Source organism: Apium graveolens, chromosome 3 (assembly GCF_009905375.1).
Source record: "Apium graveolens cultivar Ventura chromosome 3, ASM990537v1, whole genome shotgun sequence".
Lineage (NCBI taxonomy): Eukaryota > Viridiplantae > Streptophyta > Magnoliopsida > Apiales > Apiaceae > Apium > Apium graveolens.
In genome coordinates this window covers 210,802,745-210,821,948 of record NC_133649.1, presented here as the reverse complement: position 1 = coordinate 210,821,948, position 19,204 = coordinate 210,802,745, and the positions used below count along the sequence as shown (strand labels likewise).

The 19,204-nt window shown below is 34.2% G+C and overlaps 1 pseudogene; it reads right to left on the bottom strand.

Moving 5' to 3' along the window:
• Positions 1-237: 237 nt before the first annotated feature.
• LOC141714791 (protein FORGETTER 1-like) overlaps positions 238-19,204 on the bottom strand; it is a 123,045-nt pseudogene continuing 104,078 nt past the window's right edge.

Sequence of the window (19,204 nt, the reverse complement as noted above, 5' to 3'; positions counted from 1 at the left end):
ACATTTTCACCATTTTCATCCCTTTAGATACTCATGACTTATTCATTTCTTAGTCATTTTGAGCAATTTAAAATGTCTCGGAAAGTTCTCATGTAGGAGCATGCATTCCAAGCGTCACTTGCGCACACATAACATTCGCTCACCTAAATAGGGGCTCAAACATGACTTATACTAAAACCCACATTTTCCAACAACACCACCGTATATAGCTGCACAACACGTGTTGATAACAAAATAGTACGCCGTTTCTATATATAACAAAATTGTATACCAAATAGATTCTTCTGTATACAAAATATTTGTACTATATGTTATTGGTACACAGAATATTCTGTCAGAACTATACGTGCAAGAGCTTCTAGATTGCTATAATCCGAATATATAGGTATAGCTCAAATAATAATCAATTTGCAGGAGTGCACAAATCCATAGCAACTGCCGCATCTCTCGGAGCAAAGAGCTACCTTTGCTATATTGTTTTTTTTTTGCAGGAGTACACATCGTCCTTGTCTTTGACAAGAACAAGGCTGCAGAGCAGGGTATCAATTTACTGAGAGCTATGATTAGCTTCCTGTTCAATTTGCAGGTCAACCATCAATGTCTTGAACCCATGCCAAATCTGTAGAATATCTACGTCGATTAACATTCATAGAAACAATAGTGAAATTGCAAAAATCAAATATTGAGATATCGAAACATATTTATCAACAATCTATATATCCAAAACACTTGTACACAAAGAGTAAACTTGCACAAATGCGAGGCCGCAAACATATCAGACACATACACACATGTATATAGAGAGAGAAAAAAAAGACAAACCTCTTAAAATAGAGTTAACTGCAGCATTCGGGATTAATAATCCCACGATTCTCCTATTGTCCGTAGTTGTCTCCAGGCGCACTATACGGAGTCTTTGATCCCTTGCACGAATCTACAAAATAATTATTTAGTCAAATATTTACCTCGGGTAATCTGCAAACAAGGTTCAAGCCTCAAAAAAGACAAAGCCAGTCTCCTGAACAAGACACTCCTCTTTTATTATAATAAGACAATTTGTTATCAAACCACGGGAACCAAATTCTCTTGCTAGCATAATATCTTCCTCATTTTTATATTCACGGAGACTAAGACATACCAGTCTGCAGTCTGCAGTCTGCTAGAATCAAATATGACTCAAACTACCTCTATTCTAGAGCAATCATTTATGTCAAAGTCATTGAAGATTTAATAGAAATGATGAATGAGTAGTCATAAAGTTACAAGGGATCAAATTAGTCAGCCGGTATGTTAAGTGTGCTTGAATGGGTCTTTGAAACAAAGTAACCAGAAGATCATATGTGCAAGGTTAATAACTTTTAAACACAATAGTATTAAGGAATGTAACAATTCTAAGATCTTGAATTCATATTGTCTACTAATGCACTAACATCATCACCGTCATCATCGTGATTTCTTAACCCTGAGCAACAATTTCAAGTCCAGTCGAATATACCAATGGCTCAACAAGATATGCACATCGTTAAAATACAAAACTCAAAGACACATAAGACGCAGAAATCAGGCGCAAAAAAGGATCCCTTACCTGCTTGGTGAGGGTCTTTTCTATAGTTCCCCAAACAGGAAGTATTAAGCCACTCAGTACATTTACTTCTTGTAATCGTCTGCCGGTGGTACAGTTATCACCAAGCTTACATCTGTGACCGTGCATGCACTGCAAATTGAGTTGTAGCATAGGTACAGGCTAGTAAGTCATCAATACAAATATAAATATAGTATAGGTGTATATTTACCTTTTCAACTCAAACCATTTACAGCTGATATCTATTACTCAATTAGCATCTAAAAGTAAAATCTAATTAAGAAGCAAAATATAGGTATGAAGGATTGCATTCATTTTGGAACAGATTGGGATATGAGTTCAATGTGTATTCCGTGGGATATTACAGATGGGGTTGAAGATTGAAGGAAAAATAGGAGATGAAACATGGGAAGATCATGCAGTGAAATAACAAGATGGTAGCAACTAGCGAAAATAATAATAAATAAGAAGATGGTAGAAATTAGCATAATTGTTGGAATTTAACTTCCATATGTATCTCTAACCTGTTCAGATGATACATTATACTCTTTCTCCCAGCAAGTACGAGCCTTATGACTTATCCAAAGTTGATAACTTCGTGTACTTCGCTTCTAGATCTGAAAGAGGCATTTCCCTGGGTATTGAATTGTTGAAGAAAGTCGCGTATTAGTGATCTAACAGAACCTCCGCAACCATAATATTTGGAAAATCTAAATATTATTGGATTGCCACTGAAAGATAAAAACCGATATTAGTTTATGCTACCTGATTGCCTCCCCAGTAGAAGGACGGACAATTTTACACATCCCAGAAGGCCTAAAAGAGAACTCGTAAGTTAAGAAGTGAAAACAATGGTCAATCCATAGATTCCCAATAAGCAATGAAAAGCAATTTAATGTCAAGCCTTTAGGCTAAAGTACTGATATACTCCAGAACTCAAGTTGTTACCCTTCAAATGCTAAAAGATAGTGCCTTCTTCCCAACCACTCTCTTTTGGATTCGTAGAACCCAGTACTACAGTTAGCAGACACATCTTTCCTCTTCTCATCAAGCAATGTTGATGCAGCCTGCGAACAAGTAGAGAAGTTACCAAAATGCAACTTTTGCAATGAATATTATAATTTACACACTTGGAAATAATAAACATGCCTTCCAAGTGAACCCTCGGTCTATTGTGAGTGTAAACAGAAAAGTGGACGCTCCAGAGAGATGGTCAATGTGAACCTTCTGCAATGAGAATGAAATATCTTTTTAACCCAAATTTTCATGTCATAGGCTCATAGCCAAATTACAGTTAAAGCAGAGGCGTAACCTTTGGCACTCCTTTCAATGCGATTGCATTGCCTTTCATATCTGCTATTCCGGAGTCAAAATGACCTTCAAGCTGTGCATCCTGAACTCGACGATCAAGGATGCTCAGAAATAACTCAAAAAGCCTGTATGCAAGCATCTATGTTACACGGTTTTATATAGGAAATGAAGCATATTAGTATGTAATTAAAAAGATACATACCGATTTTGAATCTCTGGTTGTAGCCCTAACAACCGATTTAGGAATTTTCGAACATCATTCTTATCCTCTTCATCTAGAAATTTAGTTTGATAATTAATATTATATTCTTTAATAATGATACATGCTGATTTTCCCAATTTTTCTATAATAGTACATGCAGATTTTGCCCTAATAATTAACAATCATGGGCAATAAATTTCAGAATTAACAAAAAAATCGATTAGGGTAACGTTAATGCTGATAATATCTTACTAATATATGATTTATCTCTGACTATTCCAACAGATTCAAGAGCAGCTTTTCCCTCGACAACAAGATCTTCAACTGTATCCGTCCCTTCAGGAGAACTCTGCAGCACAGGAGTCAGTCAGTTCAACAACCAAGACAAGAAGAAGGAGCACATATATCGATGACACTGGTATATTACACTAGTTACTAAACCTGTCCCAAAATTCTACTGTAAAATTCTGCCAAGGCCCTTTTTCCATACAGGCTATCGTAATTGTAAGCACTCAGTGATGACCCAGCTCTACAACACATACAGCAACAAGAAGATATATAAGTGATTTGTAATATAGTATTGTTGGTTATTGATACATGACTCCCCCAACAATAAACCAACCTACCGTCTGTCACCCTGTGAAAGTGCCCCAAGGGATTCTAGTCTCTTTGCAACAATGGAAGCAAATCTGCGTTCACCCGCAAGATTACTGAAGAGTAACCTGTTATACAAGCAACAAAAAAATGTAATTTATCCAACATCGGAACTAAACCAAATGAAAGAGAAGATTATTCTGAAAATTCATACATTACTGATAACTACATGAATGACTAAATGATTGGAATTATTGTCTACCTATACTCTGGTGCGGAAGCTTGATTTGAACGGTGAGTTCTTCCAAACTGCTGAATTGCACGATCAGCGCTCCAGGGTAATTCTAGGGTCAGGTGTACCCTCCTCCTCTGATATAACAGTTTGTTAAATTTACAATATAGATACAAAATGAGAAGACATTAGTATGCTAGGCATATAGTTGGAACAATATAATCGAAGATTCACTTAAACCTGATTTTTTGCCCTTCTATCTGCTTGCAACGATACGCCAGCAGATCCTGCCTCGGAAATTATTGCAACTAACTTTTTTCCAATCATGAAAGATTGCTTTTCATGCATGTTAGCCATTTCCATGCGAACACCCTCTCTGCAGCAGGAAAACATAACATGTCAGCAGCCTCAAGATGAAACTAAAACAGAAAGGGACACAAGCAAGCCAACACTTACGGGTTCCGAGTCACATATTTAACACTTTCTGCGCTAGATTCCTTGATAAGCCTGCGGCGTCTTACTGTAATTTCTGCCACCTTAGCAGGACCTCCAAGCTGCAAATCATTGGAATTCATTCTCAAAAGCATTCATTATTGATAAGACTATTATGAAGGAGTTATAGATGATTCGCTAATAATGCAACTCACACCACCTTACTCCCTATATCTGAGGCATGGCCTAGAAACAATATTTTCCAAATCAATTTACTATCTTATAAATATGGATCCATATTTACAGCACTATCTTATCAACTAGTATGAAAGAGGAACATGGACATGCATAACATAAAAGGTAAAAGTTTTATAAACATGACATTTAGACAGTTTTATAAACATGATGGCATTTAGACATTTATAGATTTTACTTAAAGGACGTTTTTTCAGTTATGCTTCAGAGCACAACAGTCAAAATGGAAAAGATGAGATTATCACTTATTTAAGCGTTCAACGGTTGAATAAGATAACAACCTGATTAATAATGTCATCTAATGGACAGTAAGGAAGTTTCAAATTATGAATCTTATCCAAAATTTGAGACTTGCGCTCTGTAGCTTTTTTGTACCTACATCAGTCACAAAATTCTTAATCAACTTGTTTATTATACTGCACAAACACTGTGGCAGGAAGGTGAAACATGTTAAATTAGTAAAGAAAAAAACGAAATGAGAGGTAGACGAAGATAAATTCCTCCTGTATTTATACAGTACACACACCTCTCAACTTTTTGTACTAAGTACACACTTATTTGTTGGATACACTCTTCTGTTTTTTCGCTGCATGAAAGGCAAGACCAATCTGCAGAAACTGGGCCAGTCACAGGTGGATCTAAACATGCATGATGCATGAGCTGCTTGCAAGATGAACACTGGAGTGATTTTCCCCTTCCCTGCAATTAAAGACAGTAGATCACGACATATACGGGTACTAAAGATACGCAAACAGATCGGATATGAATCAGAAGAGCGTACCAATTCATCTTTGCAAATCTCACAGATCTGAAATTCATCATCAGATTCTGTAGACTCGGGCTCAGAGTCAGCTGCAATCACCAAGCAAATTTAAAATAGAAATTATGATAGCAATTCGTTTCTCAAGACTCTCAACTGGCTATAATGTCTCAAGTAATAAAAAATTATAAATTTGTATAAAGCCGATTCTTGTGGCTTATAACTAATTATCGACTTCAAATTTTTGATATGAAAAAAATCGTCAAATTAGAGAATGTAAGAAACATAAAAATGTAACAAACACATAGTCTGCGTTTTCATAGTAAATTATTGTATAAAGTCATAGCATATAATAAAAAACCAGGAAGAGACTTAAAGCATTTTGCAAAGCACATTATTTATAAATTATGCATCAAAAAATTACTTTCACTTTCTGTATCACTTTCTTCTTGATATTTTACAGCTTTTCTAGCCCTCCCTTTAAATGAAACACCTGTGGTTGCAGAGCGCTTCTTTCGTTGCAAAACCTCTACCCCGTCCTCACCTGCCATTAGTAAAACTCAATCATTTTTTCTTTTAGCAAAAGTGATTGATCTTAGAAAACAAACAACTAACCCGACAAAGATTCAGGTTTTTCAGGCAATGGAAAATTTTCTTTAACAAATTTTAGCAAAAGTTCACGAGTTCCCGAGACAAAATCTTCAAGCTCAGTACCCTGCCATACGATTAATGGATATCTAAATACAACAATGGATTTTCATTTTTCTGATATAAACAAGGTAAACAAGTTACCAGAATGTAACAAACAATTCACTCACATATTCTGCCACAGCTTCTTCAGTTCTGGCTTCACCAGTACTTTGAAGGCCAATTACGACACACTTATCTTCTGTTAGCGCTTGATGACATAATTTTACCACAGCAGGCACCTTTGCAGACACACACATGTTTCTAAAGAAACGCTGAAGGACACAACCATAAAACATATAAACAATATTTTGTTGTTTGACATAAGAAGTTGTTAAGTGAGATCAAGGTCATTTACCTGATGGTATGCCCAGTATACACACCATAACGGACCAGATTCAGGCTTCTCAGTGTATAAAGCAAGTTCATACAACAATTTCTTTCTCAAGTCTATCCAGAACTCTGCTGCTTTTTCATACATGTCCTGAAATTAAAAAGCAGGGAATGTGTTTACTTGATTAAGTACCTAAGAAAGGCACCAACTCAGTAACTATCAATTAGTAAGCTGCAGTATACCATCATATCATCTTCTAATGGAACTTCAACCACATTGAATTCTGCCCCCTTAAAACTCAAAGTACGGCATAGATACATCCCCCTAAATATTGACAGATAGTACAGTTGTGATTTAATTTATTCAAATATAGATAAATACATCATAAAGTATAGCAAAATCCAAAAACCTCGCTTTCAAGTCCATGGCAACTATTTCTAAAGCTCCAACACCCCCTTTTTCGAGTGATCCTGCAGATTATTTTCAATAAGACAAACATCAAAATAACCTAAAATCTAGAAAGGAAGAGAAACAAGGGCATTGGCCTGAAGTTAGAGAGTTTCCTGAAAACATAAATGAAATATTAAACATAAAAGGAAAGGTAAATCATAAACATAGCAATTCGCTTTAGCAAAAAATAAAATAGATTACCAACTTACAAAATACAGAAAAGAATGTAGGAACTTATATTTTAGGATCAATTTTTTCGAGGTTGGATATATCAACTTGTCTAGTTGCAACAACATATAAGCATCGATCTACCCTATATACTATTAATCCAGGATTGTAAATTTGTTATCGGTAGAACGCCGGTCTTACTGAAAATGTAATATATATATCATATATAAAATAATTACTTTTCTAAATGTAATCAGAATTTTGATACATATTCTAACTACTTACCCAAAATAATTGCAGAACTGTAATTACTTCAAGGACGAAATCACCAAATATAAGAAATTTCATTAAAATCCTATCACAATTTTAGATAATATATGATTGTGGAAAATATAAACATACAAAATAGCTTATACTATATTGAAATTAGCCAATGCTTGTATTTTATATGATTTTTTGATATGTATCTTACATAAACTGCTAGTAGACCTTACAGTTGTTGATGGAAAAATGTAAACATGTAACTAAGTAAAAAACGACTTACTAGCTCTGTGCAAGTAAAATCTTACAATGATTTGTGAGAGAGGCATGCTAGAACTAGGGAATTTTTAACATGTTGTTCAAAGTAACTATTAAGTATACCGTAGTTGTACCTAGAAAATTACTCAAGTTCATGAACGATGTTCCACGTCCCCAAAGACCAAGCCTTGTCATGTAGCCCATATTGCGCGGCTCTGAAGCACCAGTGGCAGAGCAATACACAATCCGAGCGTCAGGAAGCCTGGCCTGTTAAGTAAATAGATACAGTGGGCAAGAGATTCCAAGATAATCATCTTAATAAGTTTAAGGAAATGAGCTTTATTCAGCAATGTAAGTGAAAATGGGTAACTTGTGTGTGCTCATGCAAACAAATAACTCATACAAAAAAAAGGTACCATGCAAAAGAATATATATCAGGCAAACTTGTACCAGTACTATTGTCTACACAAACAGAAGACCATGCATCTTTGTGGTGTTCTCGACCATCTTAAAGCCGATAGACATGGATTAATTATATATTACAAATACGACAGGTAACTATATACAGTGCTATCTATGATCGATGGACGAAGCTAGCCAGTCTAAGCATACTATTGCAGTACCCATTATACTATCTTCGAAGTGGATTAAAGGTATAAGGCGAAAACAGATTTTAGTGAAATAGAAGCTTGTTATATTAATTACCATGCATTTTGCAAAGAAATCCTTCAGAAACATTTAGGAATGAAAAGACCTTTTAAGTATCCTTGATTCATTTAGGAAAGAAAAAGCAAATATGCATTAAATTAAGCTATGTAATAAGGACCATATAATTCTGAGAAGACTAAACCTGAATATCAAGAACTGCTTGACCCATTCGTGTTGGATGACCTCCGGCTTCAGGTACTAAGTTTTTGGCTTTGTGGCACTACAACATAATTTCTAATACTTAGCAACCGGACGTAAAAGATAGGCAAAAAACAGCTTGGTAGAACAGTTATGCATACATAAGAGCAGAATTTGAACTAGTACCGAAGTCTTACAAATCATCTTTATTAAAGGAAATTGGGTACCTCATCAAACACAATAAGGCCATCATAATCATTCCCACACCACTCTATGAGCTGATTCAAGCGAGAACGCCCTTTCTGATTAGAGGCTATGAGGGTGCTGTAAGTCAGGAAAATAACTCCTTTCGTGATCCCAACAGTTTTCGAATCAAGCTTCCTATACGCAAGATTGTATAATGCATTCACTACACATAAAATTAATGTAAGAAAATCGCATATAATGGTTTCACTTTCAGAATTATGATAAAGACAGAAAAAGGTTCATGCCTGAGGTGAAAACTTTAAATTTGCTTTTCAATAAATTCATCATTTACTAAAACCACTAAATTAGTTAAACACTAAAAAATAAATAGCAATAATTAGCCCAGCTTCTGGAAAAGAACGAGGATATATAAAAGGGAAATAATATAGATGGTCATAAAGATATTTACTATTACAATAATTTTAACTTGAAAATACCTTTAATAAACTTAGCACCAACATCCTCCAAGTCTCTCTCTGCATCAAATTTTAGGTCTGAACCAATAGAAATCCACCTACATACGAACATCAATGTAGGCCTTAGGGCTTCATATTAGGATATGTATGAACTAATGACATCTAGGTCTGAACTAGATATTATTACGATTCAAGTAACCAAACCAAAACAAATAAATTATGATGAAAATATAAGCTTAACTACTGTTGCGCATACACAATGTGAAAAAAAAAGAGGAAAAATCATGAACTCACAAAGCTTTCCTCCTCCCATGCTGCCAATTTTCCAGTAACAATCCTGCAATTGTTCGTCCTTTTCCCACGCCTGCTCCATCTCCTACAAAAAAACCTGCCCTCGTACCATCTGCAAGGTGCTGAAGGTGTTTCTGCAATGCAAACTTAATTATGTTAATAAAGCACACATGGAAAGCAAACACACACATATAGTTTTTGTAACTAGACGAAACCTGAGATGCATATACTATTGTCTCAATCTGCAAGCACGACAAAGCTTTTGACCTTTCTAGGTCATCCCTAATTAGAAGATTGTATATGGGTTCAGGTGGCTGCACTGCAGATAGAGAAGCAGTTTCTACAACAGGATCTGGGTGCGGAGGACCAATAGATAATTTGGGAGGACGCTGCACGAAAACATAGTTTTAAATAAAATTTTAAAATATGCCACAAACTGAAAGTACTACAGAGTTGTTTGTTACCGTAAACAAGAACTGCTAGATCTATTAAATTATCATAAAAACATATATTATGATAACTTATTATATTTTTTAATTTATTTTTCATCTATTGAAAATTTATATTAATATATTATTAATTTTAAGACAAAATATATTATTAAAAACTATTCTACCGTTAAAAACATGCGATTAGAGTAGAGTATAGATATTAATAAAGAAAAATGTTTGATGTAAAGAATGGTGATACATAATCACATGTGATATGTTTTAATTGGAATGGGTCTCGTGAATTAAATGAATAAAATCAATTAAAACACCCCACATCAAATAATGTCATGTCATTATATACAAATATTTTGTACAAAATTCTATACACCTAACACTACTCATTAATAAAAAATAGGCTACAGATTATAGGCTAGTATATTAATAAAACAGCACAAAACATGATTTGAGTATATAGAGGCACTACAAGAAAACAAGACTAAATACAACCGCACAAATACAACCGACATCAAATTCAACCGTTTTTGGTTGAAATTAAGGGCGCGACTAAATACAACCGCATGCGGTCGTTTTTAAATACGGTCGTATTTACGCGGTCTAATTTAGTACTAATTACAACCGAATAAATACAACTGTGTTTATATACGGTTGAGTTTAGGCGTGCTCCTAAATTCAACCGCATTCGGTCGAATTTAGCCTTACTAATTACAACCGGATAAATACAACCGTGTTTATATGCAACCGTATACGGTTGAGTTTAGCCGTGCTCCTAAATTCAACCGCATTCGGTCGAATTTAGCCTTGCCAAAAAATAGAGGGAATTTTCCCGCCAACGAATTTTATACAAAATTCAACCAATTTCGGCAGAATTATTTTTAAAAATGGAGGAAAATTTCTGGAAAAAAATATAGAATAAAATTTACACGAAATTTATATTTTAGTTCTTGCAAAAAAAGATTATTATGGTAGTTAGATATTTATCGTTCAATTAATAATTATAGTTTGAGAGTTTCAATTTATTTTGTATTTGTTTTAAATTATAATACAACCATACAGATATGAAAATTGTTAAAAAAAAAAAATTTACGGAAAAATGTAAGTAATTAGAATATTTAAATTTTAACTATTTTGACATCCGTACGGTTGGATCATTCATTAATATTTTTAAAAATATCGAAACATCAATATGGGATTAAACACTAGTTATAAATATTTGTCAAATTACTAGTTGACTTTTAAAAAAGCAAACCAAATATATTTATTTTTTTCTAAAATTTTTGTCATATCACTAAAATATATAGATCTTGACATCCGTATGGTTGGATCATTCATTAATATTTTTAAAAATATCGAATCATCAATATGAGATTAAACACTAGTTAGAAGTACGAGTCAAATTACTAGTTGACTGTTAATAAAGCAAACCAAATATATTTATTTTTTCTAAAATTTATGTCATATCACTAAAATATATAGATCTTGACATCCGTATGGTTGAATCATTCATTAATATTTTTAAAAATATCGAAACATCAATATGGGATTAAACACTAGTTAGAAGTGCTGGTCAAACTACTCTTTGACTATTAAAAAGGCAAACTAAATATATTTATTTTTTTTCTAAAATTTTTGTCATATCACTAAAATATACAGATTTTGACATCCGTACGGTTGGATCATTCATTAATATTTTTAAAAATATCGAATCATCAATATGGGATTAAACATTAGTTAGAAGTACGGGTCAAATTACTAGTTGACAATTAAAAAAGCAAACCAAATATATTTATTTTTTTCAAATTTTTTTGTCATATCACTAAATGTATTTGGTTTGCTATTTTAATAGTCAACTAGTAGTTTGACCTTTTTCAAAATATTTATGAATGATCCAACCGTAAAGTTGTGAAAATGGTTAAACGAAAATGTTTTTGGCAAAATTTAAAAAAAAATTAATCGTGAGACTTTGATTATTTTAACAAAAAACATATCGTATACTACTATTTAGTTTAGGAGTTAAGACATATCATATATTGAAAATGGTAAAAAGATACAACCGTACTGATGTTAAAATGGTAAAAAGAAAATGTTATATGCAAAATTTCAATTTTTTTTTAATTATTAGACATTGAATACTTTTACAAATAAGATATATTTAAACTTAATATCCTAAATTTCACGACACACTCTTATTAGTTATATTTATAATAAAATTAACCAAACTTATGATTTCATTTTTAATATTAAATAACGAGTTGTTAAAATAAATTACAATATTTTGTAAGAAAACGATTAATAATGTATTATTTTTTTTGTCTAAGAAATTATGAGTAATTTTAATTTTAATAACGTAAAATGGGTAATATCAACCAATATTGTTTGAATTTATAAATTGACAGTCCTAAAACAATCGATGACGGTTGAATTTAGTGCCATGTCAGCGATCCGTGTGACTTACATCTAACGCACGAAATTCGATTTCTAAATCAACAATGCAATAGTTCAAATCACATGTTTTAAAACAAAATTATAAATAAACATAAAAGATATTATTTAACAAGCCCCACCCCCCACCCCAACCCAACACTCCCTTCGTCTCAACTCCATCCCCTACCGTCGCCGTCACTCTCCTCTTCTCCGGCACCAGAAACCTCTCTACCTCAAACTTCGCCGACATCCTCTGGCTCCTCCTGGCATAAATCCTCCCAGCCGGAATAAACACGAATCCGACTGTATCGTCGGAGTAATCAAGCTGTAACGAACTGTCGTAATGCGTGAAGGTGTCGCGGTTAGGGTTAGTAACGGTGACGAACTGGAAGAAGGTGAAGTTAACGGCGTCGTCAGAGAGAGTGAAGGTGGGGAATTGGACGACGTTAACAGTGATTTGAGGGTGTTTGGAATTGAATAAAAGGAAGTAGATGGTGGTGATTGCGGCGGCGATACAGAGAAGAAACATGGCCGCAACGAGACAAAAGGCTCATCTCTCACCTCACCCTCTCTTCTTCTCTCACCGCGCAACCGCCTCTCCTCTGTATACACACACTTTTCATCCGCGATTAATTCAACTTCAATAATGGTTTTTCTCTGTTCCGTGGCTTTAGGAAGTTGTGTAATGGGTTGATGCAGAAAATGTACTTTTTTGTGAGGCTCATCGGAATTCGGAAAATATCTAGCTTCCGACTCTGTATTTTTTTTTTTGAATTTGGTGTTCCTTATTTCGACCGAATGTAGTCGAATTTAGAATTGTCTTTGCCACCATATCCGGTCGAATTTGATTTTTGGCGGACTTTTTAAATTTTTTCAAAAAATTTAAAAGTTTGGGCGGGATTTTCAAATTTTTAGTGAAAAATCAAATTTGACCAGAAGCGGTTGTATTTAGCCGGTCGTATTTAAGCGGTTGTATTTAGCCGGTTATATTTAGTCGGTCGTATTTAGTACTAAATACAACCGGTTTACTAAATATTACTCGAGCGAATACAACCAGTCCAAAAACCGGTCGTATTTAGCTAAATACGACCGAAAACGGTCGAATTTAACTAAATACAACTGTTTTTTGGGCGGTTGTATTTAGCCGTTTTTTTTGTAGTGAGGATTAATATGCACATACATAATCTGTAAAAGTTTCTCCCACCACATCACCACAATCTTCTTCCTGCTCCACCTCGACATCTACCTGAAATTTTGACACAAAACACAGATCACTAAACAAAACGATGAATAAAAACTGTTGCTCATTGTTGTACCTAAACAATACTTATTTACATTTTTGTAATTGACATAAATGTTCTATACTAGTCAAATTCCGAAAAAAAGGACTCAAGTGTATGATAATTAATATACTATCAATTTGGTTATATCGGTATAATTTGAATCAGGTATAATTAGTTAACTAAGCTAACAAGTCAAAGCTTTTCTAGAATGGGGACTATTAATACACATTTATAAGACAAAGTAATTTAAGCTATTAAACCCTAGGGTTTCTTCTCATATAATTGATAAATTTATCATTAACAAGAAAAAAACTACATTAAAATGCCCGATAAAGGTATTCACAAATATCTTCCATAGATTATTTTACATAAATTAAAGTAGGCATAGATAATGTGCGAAAAGTACAAGCACAATCAGAATACACGGTAAGGACAATAAACCCTAATTAGATATAGAAATGAAGATAGAGAAACAACCTCGTCACTGGTTTCTTCCTTGCGAGGAGTAGGATTTGACGGCTGCGCAACAAAATCACCGCCTGCAGGAACCTAATCATTTGACAAAAACTTACATAATAAGTACAGATACCTAAAAAGCCCTAGCACAACTAAAAAACACTGTGAAAAAACTATCAATAAAAAATGTGTATAAAGAAGCAAGAAGCAATGTCCTCGCCTGATACCTTTTGCGCCCACCTACAGCAAACAAACTTTGATACAGATCGGCTAACCGTGAAAACTTAATTGCATTTGTTGCAACTGACTTGACAAGAAACCATGTCCTGGTCCATTTTTTCATCAGAGAGAGAAAAAGATATTCAAATGAGCTAGAGAAGATATCAGAAAATCCCGATTGAAATGAAACGAGTTGAGTCGGGTCGAGAAGAGAGCAGAATTGGGGATTAAAAGGAGTGCGAAGAGAATTGGGGATCGAAATGAGACTCAAGGGCTGAGGGTGGTGAGTTTGTTTTTTAGCGGCGGAGGAAAAAAGGCTTGCAGCTGTCAAAACTAAAACTGCCAACTTTTTTATTTGATGCTTCAAATGCATGCCTTCGGTCTATACTTATACTAGTAATAGTAGTACTATGTATCAAGGGTCAATGTGTCAGGGGCAATAAGGTCCACCGATTCAATTGAGAAACGTACATTTTAAGGGCAGTCTAGTAAATTTACGGATTTCTGCATCTTTCCTCTCACAATTTTCCAAATCTAATGGTATAATATCTTCAATATAATATCTTCAATAAAATCTTCTTTCAATATCTTCAATAAAATCTTCTTTCAATATTTAATAATACATAATCTGCTATTAAATCTTCTTAAAATCTGCTATTCATTCTCGTATTTAATAATAATATATATAATCTGCTATTAAATCTTCCGGATCCCCTTCTTATTCTTTTTTATACAAATAAAATAAAATTTATATATGAGTAGTGCTAGATATCCCAAATAATTTTCCCAAAAAATTTACCAAATAACGTGGCTAACACATGCCTGATTTTAATTCGTGGGCAGATATAAATGCACCTAGGGTCTCATATTATTATTAGGAAAGTTGCCAAATATTCATATGACACATCAGATTTGGAAAAATTTTTGGTGTAAAAATTTGGGATCTCTAACATTTTCCTTTATATATTTTATAAATAATTACATCTATACTATCTACACTATTATATTAAAGAAAAAATATTAAAAAATTGGTTGTTAGTTCTTCCCCAAATGTCATTATTCGGGAAGAATGACTCTCAATGTCATTAATTTTAAGAAGATGACCCCAAAATATCACTTCAAAATAACAGATGTTTGTGTCGTTTTTCTATAAAGCAAAAACGGAGATGCGTCTCCCATTTTATTTTTTTATACTTTTTTTTGGTAATTTCAAAGCGCAAGTTGAATTTATGTTTTCATGGAAAAACATGGTCTTCTTTTCGATTTCATATAAAAACGCAAATTATACTCCCGTTTTTTTTTAATTTATTTTTTATCAAAAATACTAAATAATATTATGTTTACAAGCGTAACACGTTATTATAGGGTGTTTTGTTCGTATTTTATTCATATCTATAAATATTTTTAATATTTTAAAAACACAAATTGAGAATTGGTGAAACCTGATATATTAAAAAGTGGACCCTAATTTAACAATTTTAGCATTTTAGGATTTATCAATACCTTTTTGGGTTTTAGAAATATTAAAAAATAAATAAATAACATTACATAAAGATTTATGGTTTAGGATTTAGGGTCTAGGGCCTGACCCTAGAACCTAAACCTTAATTTAATCTCTTGAATTAATGTTGGGGGCAAAAATGCAAGCTGAATATTGGTTTTTCACGTGAATGCTAGGTGAATTAGCATTTGTCACAGTTTTTTTAGTTTTTTTTTTTATTTTTTTTAATTCAAAAGGCTAGATAATGTATGGTTATAAGCTTAAAATGATATTTTAAGGGGTATTTTGTTCATATTATATATATATTAATATTTTTAAAACCCAAATTGAGAACTGGTCAAGTTTAAAATATTAAAAGTGCTTAATAATTAGAGTTTGGTTTCTAGGATCTAGGCTTACGTTTTCAGTTTTACAAAAAAAAAAAATTAAAAATGCAAAATACAACTGCGCTTTTGTTTAATATAAAAAACGTTACCCGGTACCTTGTTTTTAAGTGATATTTGGGGCTAACTTTTTCTAAAGTGACATTTAGGGTCATTTTACCCCCAAAAAGTGATATTTGGGGCCAATACCTCGATAAAATATTCTTTCAATATTTAATAATACATAATCTGCTATTGAATCTTCTTAAAATATGATGTTTATTCTCGTATTTAATAATAATATATATAACGTTCTATTAAATCTTCCGGAATCCCCTTCTTATTCTTTTCTTAAATAATTAAAATTTATATATTTTATAAATAATTACATCTATACTATCTACACTATTATATTAAAGATTAAATAAAAAAAAAATGGTTGTTGGTACACTGGTCATTCAATTCAGAGCTGTTACGTATTTTATATCAAATTGATGAGAAGCGTTATATATAATTCTAAAAAATTTATTTAAGGAGTCTAAGTTTTAATTCCCAGCAGCAATTTATTAAAATTATATTTAAAATTATTATCTAGATAAAAAAGCCATGTATCGTATAGGTTATATACTAGTAGTCTAATAATAAATCTCCCGAATATATAAAAATCGAACTAAACCGAAAACTATTTTGGGCTAAACATTCGATGAGTTTGGTTCAATTTTTCAACCAAACTAAGTTTATGTAATGAGTCGAACCGATCCACAATATTTTAAAATAATGTTTCGATATATTTGATTGGCCAAAATATAAATAGGCCCATAGATAACCCAGAAGCCCAAGAAGAATGAATCCATGTCCATTAGGGACCCCAGGCGGACGATGGACCCAGGGGACGTGGCAGACTCTAAGGAGATGGTGGACCCCAGGACATTCTGTCATATTGGAATATTCCCCCTAATCATTGGTTTGTGAGTACGAGGTATATTCCTTAAATTTTGTCACACATAATGCATTCTACTGGTTCCCACACTCCAGCACACGCCAACCACCTTCAGGCAAACTCCAGCGACACAAAGCTCCCGGACACGTGTCCCCATCCGGGACGTCCAGGTGCATTATCTTCAGGACACTCCAACGGCGGGGATTAAAGGTACCAACCCCAAAATCCTAATTGAAAGCCTATAAAAGGCTTCCTAAAAGGTATTTTAAGGGTTAAACATTTACTCACTTGCACACCTATACACACACCACATATATTTCAGTCATTCATATTCTACCCTTCTTCTCCGAAACCCTATCTCATTCACACGTCGGATCGCCGCGGGAACGCCACCCCCTACAGATTTTTTGCAGGAGCCTGACTTACAGCTAAACCACTAATCACCCATACACCTGCATTATGGAGTCTGAAATCGGATCGGAAGAAGAAAGGAGTCCGGGGAAGATTTGGAGTTATCATTGGCGCTAGAAGGAGGTGTCGAACCTCCGTTCTATGGTGGCATTGTTTTCATCCGCTCGTCTCCGTCTAGGAGACCAGAACCTAACATCTCATTTGACTGAAATTGTGAAAATGATGATGAAAAAGAACAGATGGGTTATTTCCCATACTGTTCTGGCCACTAATGCCCTGAACATGGATGCCCTACTGCCCTGAACAGGGACGCCTTTATAGATGAAACAGAGCATGGGCACCTTATAACCTATACCTCTTCTCAAACTCTCCAACCATGTGACCAAAGATTCCTCATTGACAAAATTGCTCATAAGCAAATAGAACCCGACAGAATCCATGGAGAAATATGACTCCAAAACAGATCCAGGTGGCAATAAGCCTGTGGAAAGAAAAGAATCACCCGGATCCCGAGCTCGAACCTATAAACTAAGAAGAACACTCCGGAGAGACTTGAGGATATGCACTTGAACGGATCACCAAAAACCTAAAAAGTCCAACAGAAGATACCTAAGAGGATATTCGAAGGAGACAACTCCAAGATAGAATTGAAAAGGAAGAAGAAGCCAAGGCTAAGGCTGCAATTAAAAAATGAATCTTGGAAGAAGAGAAAAAAATACTGAAAAGGGCTCAAAAGATACTAGTCCATTCATTTGTCTCTGAGCCCGAAAGAGAGTCAAAATAAGAGCAAATGCCCCGGGTACTCTATGTCTTAAAAAGGAAAGTAGAAAGCTATATAGAGGTCGAGGCAGCTACCACTCCCTTCACCAGAAAGCTGGAATCCATATCCCATGAAGAAGGCCTCAAGCATTTTAATTTCGACTCCTTTGATGGCTTGGCCGATCCAGAGGAACATCTCAACTACTTCAAGCGAATCTCGAACATTTACTATAATAATGGTCTGACAAGATGCCGCTTCTTCGCGTCCACACTTAAAGGAGGAGCTCAAAAATGGTTCAGCAGAATTCCGTCCTAAAGTGTAGACTCCTGGAAATATTTTTGAGAGATTTTTATGAAAATATTATGGGCCAACCACATGAACGAGATACATATGTTCCACTTAGAACCATTCAACAAAGGACCAAGAAAACACTCCCTGAACTCATCAAAAGATTTCAGGAGGCCGCCAATCAGCTGTCTAATCTAGAAGAAAAAAGGGTTGTTAATATCGTTTGGAGAAACCTACACCCGGTCTCCTATAAGGGCTACGTAAATGGTCTAACCCACAGAGAACCCCAAAGCCTTGCATCAACATTTGCACTAGCTTCGAAATTCATCAAAGAAATGACTTTCCCAAATCCATGAAGATGAATCGAAGAATCAATGATGATGTTGACTCCCCGAAGAGTAGGTCATTTTACAAAAAAGACAAGAGATTCAGGATATATAGACAGTTTAATTATATCCAACGTTCCCAGGGAACCCCACCCTGTAATAATTATACAGAAACTGACAAGAGTGAAAGAAGATCAAGACCCAAAAGAGAGCCCAAGCTAAAGGCCGAATGGACGCCTCCATCCACGAGCTAATATTCTAAAGGAGGTAATGGAAAAGCCTTTCAACTATCCTCTGAAACCCCTACTCGCACCTCCCGGAACCGGGAAAGAGACAAACATTACGGATACCACGAAAATCACGGTCATATAACTGATTTTTTTTCTCTTTCAAAATGTTTATTGAAGACCAGATCAAGAAGGGTAACATAACATAGTATGTTCCAAGAAAACCCAATGAC